At 34.6% G+C, this 13410-nt stretch overlaps 1 protein-coding gene across 1 annotated transcript in view; it reads right to left on the reverse strand.

Annotated features, from left to right (window-relative positions):
• The window catches only part of LOC149743946 (uncharacterized), a 122112-nt gene that overhangs the window by 48300 nt on the left and 60402 nt on the right, over positions 1 to 13410 (reverse strand). The window lies entirely within an intron of this gene.

Genomic DNA, 13410 nt, shown 5'->3' on the forward strand with positions numbered 1-13410 from the left:
AAAAGTAATGGCATATAGGGTGTTAATAGATATTAGAGACATAAATTAAAGTGATTGGGCTAACTAAGGCTATAATGCCACACTAGCAATTCAGATTATTATGAGTGTTTTGTAGTGTCAGCCTGGGAATGCTCAAGGAAGTATATTCCAAACTTCCTTAATGATAAATGTCACCAGACTAGATAGCTAAACGTAATGATTATCAGACCTCTGCCCCAAGAGATTCTCATTCAGTAGATTGTATTGTGACATTGTTATCTATAGTGTACCTGTAGTCCTCCTGGGGACTCTTCAGGCAAGCTTGAAAATCACCAAGGCTAAGAGGTCTGTGACCTTGGCACACTCTGAGCCTTTTAATCTTCCTCATTTGTACTTAAAGTTTGTGAAATAGGTTATAATTGTCAGATTATATAAACTATTTGTTTTATTTTACAGCATTTGCTCACCGAACAACTCTGTGAACTACTTGATATATATTTCATACATTCTTTACTTGGATTTAAGGGTGCACATGCGTTCTCAAACTTAATGTGCATGAGGATCACTTGGACAAATCATTAAAATGCAAATGCATGCTCTGCCACCTAGATTTTGATTCATTTGGTCTCTGATGGGACCTAGGAATTCACATTTGAAATAAGCACTCCTGCTGATTCTGATGAAAATGCTGTACAGATTATATATTCAGAAATCCCACTGTAGAGGACTGATGAATTAAAATCGCAGTGACTGTAGGAAATCCACCTAAATCTAAACAAACCCTGTGGAAATACTTCTGTGTTTGGAGCTTCCTACCAGCTGCCAACGTATTACCTGAATTTTACTAGAAATGGTGCACTTGAATGTCATAAGACATTATCTTTATTCATTGGAATTATTTTGAGATTCATTCTATTTAAAAGACACTACAAGGAGGGCTTCCCTGGTGGCGCAGTGGTTGAGAGTCCGCTTGCCAATGCAGGGGACACGAGCTCGTGCCCCGGTGCGGGAAGATCTCACATGCCGCGGGGCGGCTAGGCCCGTGAGCCGTGGCCGCTGAGCCTGCGCGTCCGGAGCCTGTGCTCCGCAACGGGAGAGGCCACAACGGTGAGAGGCCCGCGTACCACAAAAAAAAAAAAAAAAAAAAGACACTACAAGGACAGAACTTCTAGGTGATTTAATTAAGACAAAACTCCTATTATTTGCTATTTAGGTAAACTATTTTATTTTTAATGTCCAAGCAAAATAATTGTTTGCAATTGTAATTATACTCTTTACCAATGTATCAAAAACTCCACAAAGAAACTGGTATTATATTTTCCTACAGGAAATCTTGCAATTTTGCAGTTCACATTTTTAGTTAGGTAAATACAACTTTCATTACAATGCACAGTGAGAATTTAAAAGTTTCTGATCCTTTCTGCAATAAAATGTTATGTACATGCTTTAAGACAGTTGAATTACTATGCTTCTCACTAATGATGGAGTAAAATTTTACGTGAATGTGTTATAATATTTCTGAATCTCATTAAATATTACATTCATAGAATTTTATTTTAGAACAATAGCTATCATCTCTTAATTGTTATGATCCTGAAACACACCAAATGCATTTCACTTGGTCAAATTTGCATTGTAACTTATTTTAAATGTTTAATCTTAGACATCTGAGTTATTAGAACGGTTGATTCAAAAATCGAATGTGTCTGGCTTGCAGAAGAATGAAACTGTCAATCCTATAATGATTAAAATAATGGATTAACAAATGTGCTAACCATATAAACAGTGGCTTTTTATATTGGTGTATCAATGTTTTTAAATTAGTAAAATTTGTCAATGTGATCAGCTTTATGTTTTTTACTTTCAGATGATATAGTCCAATTTAATGAGGAATAATAACACTGGCTTTCTCAGAGTTATTACCACAATGCAATCAGCAAAGTACGTTAACAATTTGGATAAACAGTCCTTGTGTGTGTGTGTGTGTGTGTGTGTGTATGAAAGTGCACATATGCCTGTGTGCACATAGAGTACATGTTTAATTATAATATTGATATTTAAAATACAGTTATATTTATCTGTGTGAACACATTTTATTTCTATTTTGAACAGAGTGTTATTAATTCAACCATGCTATTGACCATCTATTTCTGATTTCCTAAATAATTATTTTAAACAGAAGTCATGTTCCTTTATCCAGGTTGGTTTTCCTCATCGAAATTGTGTGTAGAAGAATAATATCTTGATGAGAAAAAGAAGAAAGACTGCACAGTCTAACCCTAATTTTAGAGGGATAGCTTTTTATCTTCATCCCTGACATCAAAAGAGGAGGTATCATAACATTTTAAAGCTTGAGCTTTTTATTTGACCGAGATTAGAAAATAAGGAACTCTGGATTTTGTACTTGTTTACCTGAAAACATCAAATTTAATACAACTCAAAAGATATATTATATTCTACTTTACTTTTCATATGTCATTGTTATAGTCAAATGTTCCCTTTTTTCCAAGAAGATAAAGTTTTCCTTTGTGAATATTTTTTTTTAACTTTTCATTTAATATTGGAGTATAGTTTTTTGTTTTGTTTTGTTTTTTTGCCACACCATGCGGCTTGTGGGATTTTAGTTCCCTGACAAGGGATTGAACCCAGGCCCTAGTCAGTGAAAGTGCAGAGCCCTAACCACTGGGCCATGAGAGAATTCCCTGGAGTATAGTTGATTAACAATGTTGTGTTAGTTTCAGGTGTACAGCAAAGTGGTTCAGTTATACATATACATGTATCTATTCTTTTTCAAATTCTTTTCCCTTTTAGGTTGTTACATAATATTGAGCAGATTTCCCTGTGCTATACAGTAGGTCCTTGTTGGTTATCCATTTTAAATACAGCAGTGTGTACATGTCAATCCCACACTCCCTAACCATTCCTTCCCCCCACCCTTCCCCCCGGTAGCCATAAGTTTGTTCTCTAAGTCTGTGAGTCTGTTTCTATTTTGTAAATAAGTTCATTTGTCTCATTTGTTTTTAGATTTCGCATATAAGGTATATAATACAATATTTCTCTTTCTCTGTCTGACTTACTTCACTCAGTATGACAATCTCTAGGTCCACCCATGTTGTTGCAAATGGCATGATTTCATTCTTTTTAATGGCTGAGTAATATTCCATTGTATATACGTACAACATCTTCTTTATCCATTCCTCTGTCGATGGACATTTAGGTTGTTTCCATGTCTTGGCTATTGCAAACAGTGCTGCAATGAACATTAGGGTGCATATATCCTTTCAGACCATGTTCTTCTCTGGATGTATGCCCAGGAGTGAGATTGCAAGATCATATGGTAGCTCTATTTTTAGTTTTTTAAGGAAACTTCATACTGTTTTCCATAGTGGCTGTACCAATTCACATTCCCACCAAAAGTGTAGGAGGGTTCCCTTCTCTCCACACCCTCTCCAGCATTTATTGTTTGTGGATTTTAAAATTTGTATGGAGACACAAAAGACCCTGAATAGCCAAAGCAATCTAGAGAAAGAAAAACGGTGCTGGAGGAATCAGGCTCCCTGACTTCAGATTATACTACAAATCTATAGTCATCAAAACAGTATGGTACTGGCACAAAAATAGAAATATAGGACAATGGAATAGGATAGAAAGCCCAGAAATAAACCCACACACCTATGGTCAATTAATCTACGACAAAGGAGGCAAGACTATACAATGGGGGAAAGACAGTGTCTTCAATAAATGGTGCTAGGAAAACTGGACAGCTACATGTAAAAAAATGAAATTAGAACATTCTTTAATGCCATACACAAAAATAAGGTCAAAATAGATTAAAGACCTAAATGTGAGACCATAAACTATAAAACTCTTAAAGGAAAACATAGGCAGAACACTCTCTGACATAAATTGCAGCAATATCTTTTTCGATCCGTCTCCCAGAGTAATGGAAATAAAAACAAAAATAAAGAAATGGGACCTAATTAAATTCAAAAGTTTTTGCACAGCAAAGGAAACCATAAACAAAATGAAAAGACAACCCACAGAATGGGAGAAAATATTTGCAAATGATGTGACCAACAAGGGATTAGTCTGCAAAATTTACAAGCAACTCATGTGGTTTAATATCATCAAAACAAACAACCCAAACAAAAAATGCACAGAAGACCTAAATAGATATTTCCCCAAAGAAGATATACAGATGGCCAAGAGGCACATGAAAAGATATTCAAATTGCTAATTATTAGAGAAATGCAGATCAAAACTATCGATACAATGAGATATTACCTCACACCAGTCAAAATAGCTATCATCAAAAAATCCACACACACACAAAAAAAAATCCACAAACAATAAATACTGGTAAATATTATTTTTATTTTGTATTATAAGTAATAGTTTTTAATAGCTAAGAATTAATACATTTATAACAATGTCTTAAAAACAGAGAAAATCACAATTTGTGAGAATTTAAAGCCGAAATAGATCTATTTATTTCTAAAACATAAAATTGAAAAATGATTATTATTCCAAGTATTCAAGTGCGGCATGAGCAGTGTTTAAAAAGATTTATAGACTTGTATTTCATCTAATATAGGAAATCATTCTAGATACTTATTTGTCCAGGGGATTAGTTAAACAAATGTCCCTAACCTATTTAAATTTGTCATCTCAATTGAAGACAGGTCTCAAGAAGTGAATTGGTGGACTCTGAAACACATGGACACACTTTGTGACCATCCTATTATTAGAAGCTAAAAGGTAATTACAAATCACAGAGGTGGCAGCGGCTCGAAGGGGTCAGGTTAGAAAGACAAGGAGAAAAATTATGGTCTAATTTTTTAAAAAAAGGATGTGTGTTTAAACTCAATTGAGTTATTTAATGAGTAGATTTAGAGAAAGGATGGTACCCTGTCACACCACTTTAGCATACTGAATAGCTCAAGGGGAAAATGTTGCTAGGAAGCTTTAATTAATTTCCTTCATCTAATCCTCTGTTAACACTAAACAAGCCACTGTCACATGCATCATATGAATTCCAAGGACAAAGTAAAAGCCATTTAAAAGTAGTCCTATCCCAATAAGGTTATTAAGAGACCATTTCTAAGTTCCTCATTAAAGTTAATGCATTTAACATTAATACTGTTCAAAATCCATATTACAGTCCAGCAATTTCATAAAATATTGATTGCTTTGGTGTGTCCTTATATACTAATGTATTATATTTTTAAGTAACTTAGTGAGGCAAAAGTCCAGGTTATTTAGTTTCAGCTTGTTGTGAAAGATTGCAACTCCTGTAACAGCTTTAAATTGCAATAGCTCAAGCCTTTGGGTATATCAGTTTCTGTATCTAAAATTGAGTGCCAGCATCACAGCCTCTGTATTTTGTCTAGAGCTCTTCTCTCTCTGGGTTATACAAAACAATAGGAGATTAATGGGGTAACATATTAAAAAGTTTTACGAATGATCAATATTATCCCTATTTTTCTGTAGGAGAAATGGAGTCATATGTAGGTTAAGTAACCATTAAAACTGTTATAGAAAAGGATCCACTTATGCTGCATTTAACTGCATTCCAAGCACTTATTCTTTGCTAATCTCCTTAACTGTCACTTTGAGTGCCAAAGGTGAGGTACGTATCCTGTATAAACATATGCAAATTTTGAATCATTTAAGCTGTCTTTTCAAATATTGATCAATATATCAAGTTTGATGATCAAAAACCAGAATTTTCCTTACTCTTTGCCAAAAAGCCCCTTTTAGTGAGATTTTCTTTAATGTAATGAGGCGGGGCTGGGGGGAGGCATAGGTTTGCATATAAATGTATTTCCCATCAGTAAACTTACTTCCCCAAACATCTAGTACTATCATCTCAACTGAAAAGCTGGTGTAGAAAGAATGTCAAAGTCCATGCTGGAGAATAAAATCCTTCCCCACTGAAAACTGTAGAGCAGGTCTGAAGGGAACGACATCTCTCGCTATCTTAAGGAAATTCTTTTTCTTTTATTTTTTCCTGTCAAAATGCAGCTTAATTCAGTATGAAGACTACGTATAGTGGCTTGTTGCTTAAGGTCCTACAGTGTTTTTTGCATAACGGTAATAAAGTGTTTTAATGATACATTTTTCCATTAAGACTTTGGAAGAATATATTGTTGGCATAATGGGTAGAATGAGAGAGTATCTTACAGTGTACGGCAAGAGGAGGTGGGAAAGTTAAAGTAAAAGAAATAAAAATATCATTGTATATTATTTTACACGAAATAAAATTTAATTAATGACAATAATTTGTAAAGTGATGAGCATAGCCAAACACAAATGTGAGTGAAATGAAACTAATATCAGAGACTAAAGAGAAATCTTCATAGATTCACTCTTCTGTAGAAATTGAAGACAGATAAAGGGAAAAGGGCATGGAGAGAATCAAGTTTTTAATTTTCATACAAAACATTAAAAATCCATTGATATCAGATAAGTTCTTTGTATTGAGACCTCCAGTGCGAGTGGTGGGAGCTATTTCAATGTCCCTAAATTCTTTCTCAATGAATTTCAGATTTCCTCTACATATATTGAAGAGAAATGTCGTGAATTTTTTAAAGAAATTAGTTCAAATGGAAAATAAGAAGAAATGGAGAAGAAAGAGAAGACAGAGGAGGTGAAGGATGAAGAGAAGAAGAACAAGGGAAAGCACATCATTAACATCTATGAAAACATATGGTCAAGAGAAAAATACACTCCTCCTACAAAGAACTGGGGAGATCAGTGTTCGGCCCTCTTTCTGTCAGTTTACTTTGTAATTGTTTTGTCCAATTTACCTTAGGCTAGCCATGTATTTCCTCCCTACTTTACATACGCATGGAAATTGCACATTTTCTAGGATTGGGCTGAAACAAGTTGTGTCTTGAACACGTGGCAAATTTCCTACTCTCTTCTAAGCAAAGTCAAAATATGCCAAGAAAATATACCACATGGAGGTATAACACAACACAGGGTAAGGTGCATTTGGAAGCAAGCAAAGACTTTCCTAACAGATGAAAAACTTTCTAGAGCCCAGGCCTCCTGAAAAAGAAAGTTCAACATGAATATAAAGAGAGGAAGAGACTGCTATGGAATGAGCTTAAAAGAGTAGGAAGGGATCATATCAAGAAAAAAAAAAAACCTGAAATTATTCTTAGTTTGCAGTTTTATTAAGTAGAAAAGAGAAATTGTGGAAATACCTTACATGTGATAACAGTAGGATGAGTTCGTGTTTCTGTAAACTGTTTCCTTTGCAGTCTGAATACTGGATTGGAAAGCAAGAAAAAAAAAAGGAATTCAGATCAACAAGTTAAGGGTCATTTCAGCAGTTAACAGAAAGACAGTGGCAGCTGGAAAGAGGTGACAGTAGAAATGGAGAAAATAAATAATGTAGGAGGGAGAATAAAGAATTTTTGGTGCTTTGTGACAGGTGGGCAAAGGTGTCTTGCGCGATAACTGTATTAATGGAATGTCAATCCATTTACTAAGAAAGAGATTCAGGAATAGGAGAGATTTTGATGGAATAATATCACAAGTTAAGTTTGGGACAAGTAAGATTTGAGTGGAGCTGTCCAATTGTCTGCAAGATATTACCAAGTAGAAAAAATAAGATTTCTGGGCTATAAAGAAAGTATCTGAGTACAATGGGCTTATAGACAAGCAGAGGTACTAGATAAATTGGGTTTAAAAGCTTGACCATTTACAAACAATTTTCCTAATCAAAGGATTATACCTCAGTTTCTTCACCTGCAAAAGCGGGATTGCAGTGGCACCTCTTGACATTGATCTTAGAGGATTATTGTGGAAATTCAATGAGATATTATATGCAAGACACTTGTCATACGTCTAGAGTTTTATACATATTCACGAATGTTAGCTATTATTGCCGTCACTATCATCACCATTTAAACATCTGGGAATGTATGACTTTCTTAAGAAGAGATGTCTCAAGGTTAGATGAGCAACCTCAGCATTGGAATACAGTTAGGGAAGGAGAATCCAGAACACAAAACTGAGTAATATGGGCAGCATTGGAAGTACATATATAACTATGAAAATGTTATGCGATAGATATGAAAAATTTTCAGAGTCCAAAGAAAATGAGGGTTGAAAAATGTCCACTTTATTTAACAATAAGGACATATTGAATACACTTGCAAAGCAAATTAAAAAAATATATAAATGTATCCTTGGCATGGCTTAGCATGAAATTTTTGGAGAGTAGCTATGCATAAGTAGCCACCAGTAGTAGATAGCTAATATTAGCAAAATTTTTTGTGCATAGCAGATGACACAGTTTTGGGAATTGAAGAGAACAAAAGGAGAAGAAAAAGAGAGAAGCTGACAAATTTATCAATTAATTAATTGGAGAAATAATCTTGCCATTTTTTGGAGGAGAGCAAGCTTAGGGTTATAAGAGAGGCATATGGTCAAATAATCCTTTAGATATGCAAATATTGGCAATGGCTTTCTTCAGTGGAGTAGAGATGAGTAATATGATCTCTATGAACTGGTAGGACTAAGAAAACTTTCTGTTTAAAGTTGGAACAACTTATTTGGTCAATGATCCATACTGTTCCATACATGGAAATGTTGTAAAATGTCAGTCAGATATCAATCATATAGATCCGACATCATTCCTTAAAGAGAGACATTTTACAATGACTCAATCTTGGAATATTTATTCCTCCATATTTCAGAAATTCCTCCATATTTCTCCTTCAAAAAGAATCCTCCTCATCAGCAGTTGTTCATGTTTGTCTTATCAAATTAACCAAAATCCTGCTTATTAGCAAACCTCACATGAATTATCATACTGTTTCTCTCCTTTTCTTCATTAACAAACATCTTGGGAAAACTTCCTACTTTTCTTTTTCACCTTTGTTAATTTTTCTCCATTTGCCTCTTAAATGTGAACATTCCAGTAGATTTCTTTTTTCTAGCTTATAGTCTCTCCTCATTCTACATATTCTCATGCAGCAATTTGATCTTCAGACATGTTTTCAGTCTGTATGATATGCAGAAACGTTCAGCTCAGACTCAAATCCAACTGCTAACATTTTTAGTTCCAAACCAGGAGGTAGGAGGCTGACAGTGAAAATAAGTGGAAAGTCAGACAAGTAAACTGCCCCTGAAACCAAGGCTTCCCTGAAGGCCTATGATGGTATATTTATCCCAGATCCCAAGGTTGGATAGCCTTAGAGGGAATAGGAGACAATATTTTGTACTGACACAAGATGGTCAGCTGGAATCGATATTTTGGATGAAACTGGGACTTTGAAAGGGTTATACCTTTATGGAAAAATCAGCAGGAAATAAAAAGTACATGTGTTTACATGACAGAAATCTTCCAAAATGGCCTGAATGCTAGATGGAGAATGCAAGGCAAGCTCTCGTGAAAAATCATATATGGTAATTCTGCTCTTTTGTAGGATTTGGGTTTTAAATTTACGTTACTCATAGAGTCAAGGAAATACAAACTCAAAAAGTTAAAGATATGACTAATTGGTATTACTCCAGAAACTTAGTAGAAACAAAAGAAAATATATTCCAGATTAGCCATTCTGATTGGTATAAAGTGTTATTTTGCCTTTTCCCCAACATCTAGGGAAGTTAAGCACCTTTTCATATATGTATTGGTTATTTGGATACCTTTGTTTGTAAAAGCCCTGTTCAAGTGTTTTGTTCATTTTTTTCTATGATTTATTCATAGAAATTTATTTGAATAAATTCAAATTTATTCAATTTCTTAGTAAATATTTATGTGTATCTTACAAATATATGAATTGCAAATATATTTTCCCATGCTGAAGCTTTCCTTTTTAGACTCTTAAAGGTGTCTCTTGATAAGTAGAACATCTTTATTTTATGTAGGTAAACTTGTATATTTTTTTCCTCTATGCTTACTGGTTTCTGAATTTAAGAAATCTTTCACACTCAACAGAACAGGTAAAATGAAAAGAAAAACAGTATCAAGTGTTGGCAATTTTATGGAACAACTGAACATCTAGTGTTCATTGACCCAACTACTTTGGAAAACTGTCAGTATTGTACTAAAACTGAACAATATTATTCCATATTACCCAACAATTCCACTGTTAGATAAGTAACCTATTTATAGAAATTACTATACATATTTACCTAAAACTTTGAACAAAACTATTGGTATCAACGCTACATATAATGTAGCCAAAAAATGGAAACAACCCTAATGTCCATCAGTAATAGAATGAATACACAGATTTTGCTACAGTCACACAATGGAATGATAAGGAATAAACTGGGTACACACACATAGTAGTTCAATAAATTATTATTATTATTTTGTCTTGAGTATGCTAAGACTCTTTCTTTATTCAAAAGGTCTAATAATTTCACTTTGGATATATCTTGGCATTGATTATGACTACATTTACTAGGCAGCTTTAGATATTTCTTTATTTCAATAAATAGTTACAGGAGTACACAGGTTTGAGAATATTTTTGTTGTTGTTGTTGATTTATTTTTTAACCACTATGGGAAATACTTAAGTATTTTTATACATACAGAGAAAAGAGCAACTGATAAGAGAACTAAAAATGTAGAAGAGAGAAAGTCCTAAATATAGGGCAATATTTCAGTACTGAAACAGATGGAAGAAGATAGAATCCAATGCAGAGACAGTTGATATAACCTTGCAAAAGAAATGAGCACCCAGCCTTTGGAACTGAGGAAAAGGAAGCATGTAGTTGAGTTTCTGAATAAAAAATACTATGTGATTGACAAAGAAAATACCTATCTTGTGTCTTCTGACCCTAATAATTCTAGTGAAGTACAAGGCAAGGTCAAGAGCTGAGAAAGAGGATAGAAGTGACATAGAGGTTACTCTATATTAATGACATCTTTCAATAGCTAATTCATGGGAAGCTTTAAGGTATGAGGAATTTGAACAGAAGGGTAGTTCAAATGATTGGTGAGGGTTTAATAGAGAGCTGTGATCAAAAAACAAGTATCGAATCAGAATGAATGGGTTTCAAACCCACTTCTACCACTTCCGTATTTTGTGACTTTGAGTGTCAGGTTATTCATCTGTAAAATGAGAGTAAAAGAAATGATATTCCTATAGGATTACTATGAAGATACAAAGAAATAATAAGAGGTAAAATGATAGACACACTATCTTAATTAGTTACTTGCATTTTTTTTTTTTTTTTGGTTAGTCAGTGGATCTATAGTGACAGGATAAGAAAGTAGAGAGATTAATAGAGTAGGAAAATGGCAATAGGTCAAGCCTCATGATATATTCACTTTTATTTTTTTAGATCAAAAGTCAGTGAAGTAAGGAGTGAAGGAGATAAAAGGGTAAATGGTTTTAGTAAAACAAAAAAGAAGTAGATTAGCAGTCATCATTTAAGATATGGCAAAATTATGCTTGATGTCAATGTGTAAAATGTAAAAAAAAAATTGCTAGAAAATGGAAAATTGTTTGTAAAATTCTTAGTGGATTCAGGATGCCTTCACCTACATACCTACTCACTTTTTAACCAACCTCTATGTGTGCTTTGCACCTAACACTTCAAATGACTTTGCTTTGTTAAGATCTGATATCTAAATTTATTTGATCTAGCAACAACATTCAATACAGTTGAACTCTTTTTCCTTTTTAAAATACTCACATTTCTTGACTGGCCTCCAAGTTTGTACATTTTTTTCACAGTCCTCCTACATCCTTGTCTGCTCCATCACTATCTTCTATGAAAATACGGCCGCCTTTCCAATGATCCCAAATACTGAATTTGGGGGTCTTCAGTGTATAGGTGGTATAGTTTACTTAGTTCTTGGAAAAAAGTGTGAATTGAGAACAGGAGAGCCCAAATCTATATCCAGAGCAAATTTAATATTCAGAATTGCTTAGAATGGAAGATTCTATCTTTCTCTACTATAATGCTGGCTGCTTGAATCAGTAAGAATAACCATCCATCTCCGTGGCTTCCCCTTTCCCATGGTAGGGAGAATAATCATGATTTACTCTTTCTGTAGTCTCCAACCCAGCCCTTACTAAAGTGTTCTAAATAATCCATATGTATTTTCCCTAGAACTCCTTAGCCCTAAGCTTCTTGCATTATTCTTTTCAGGCCATCGACCTCATGGCAGAGTTCTCTACCACAGCACAGAATTTAGAGTATTTCCACACATCAGACATACATATTGGATAACTAAGTGTATTGCTTGTATCTTTGCCTATTCGGAATATTTCCCATCACCAAAACCCTGGTCATCCCAGGGAGAGAGGGGGCACTGCAATGAGATAGTAGTTAATTTTCCATAGTGGCGCTAGACCATGCCAAACTTTCAACCAGGCCTTTGTCTTTTCCACCTCTATCTATACAACTTCTGGTTGTAGAGAATCCCTTAAAACTCTGCCTAGCATCCTTACCTACCTCAGATATATTTATTACCATCAGATCTGCTGGATTATATACCTAAGTGGTAGGCTGCAATATCATGTAGCACCCTCTCTATGCTTCACTCAAATCAAGTTATCTTCTAAAATACCACATAAAAACACCAGAACAGTAACCACAAGCCCTCTAAAATTCAAGTGGTCCACTAAAAACCACACCTCATTTTTTATAGGCTGGAAGTTCAAAGTGTAACAAGTATTATAAATTAGGAGAATTTCCTCTAATGTCACAGAGCCCTAGACTCACAAAAACGTCACAAATAACTGCAGATGGATGAATCTTTGAAACTTTATCTCTCACCCTCTGGTTTGCCTGTGTCTTAGTAGATAAGACCACATGCTACTTACTGCTTCCCTGGTCTAATGAGTATATCACTAATATAGTGAATCAGCATGTTGTTTTCTGGAACATCAAAATGGTCTAGGTCCTAGTGAACTACAGAGCAAGAGACTTAACAGGGTCTGGTGAAAGTTAAAGGTTTGAAAACTGAGTGGTAGAAGTAGGAAAATTCTTATCAACAGTCTTATGCCTCAAGAGATGAAATTCTCATCACTCCATCAGACAAATGAGTGAGAATAAAAATGTTGTCCAAAGGTGACTGAAATCTAGAATGAATGGTAAAGGAAGTATAAGATAAATATCAACTTTGATTCTAGGATCACCTGTAACATCAAGGACTATATTGAAGGATATTGACATTGACCTCTACTCTGAGGGATTGTAGTTGCTCCTTCTTTCTTGAGATAGAATTCAGGGCCTCTTTTACTAGTAACAGATTTGTATATCATAAGAGTGTATGCTATTTAATTGGCATGAAGGGTAAACTGTTAGAGACCGAGTCAATAAACCACTCATAGTTACTTGGGTCTCATTCATTTCCCTCACTTCCAGAGTGAAGGCAATGATTTTAAAATCCTGGCTCCAGTGACTGCCTCTCATCTCTGAACACCGTAAGTTGTCCCAGGGTGCCAAAGG

The sequence above is a fragment of the Delphinapterus leucas genome, unplaced genomic scaffold (genome assembly GCF_059928025.1).
Source record: "Delphinapterus leucas isolate spDelLeu-1000000601 "Yukka" unplaced genomic scaffold, BTC_Dleu_Yukka2 spDelLeu_asBTCV2_sq40, whole genome shotgun sequence".
In the NCBI taxonomy this organism is placed as follows: domain Eukaryota; kingdom Metazoa; phylum Chordata; class Mammalia; order Artiodactyla; family Monodontidae; genus Delphinapterus; species Delphinapterus leucas.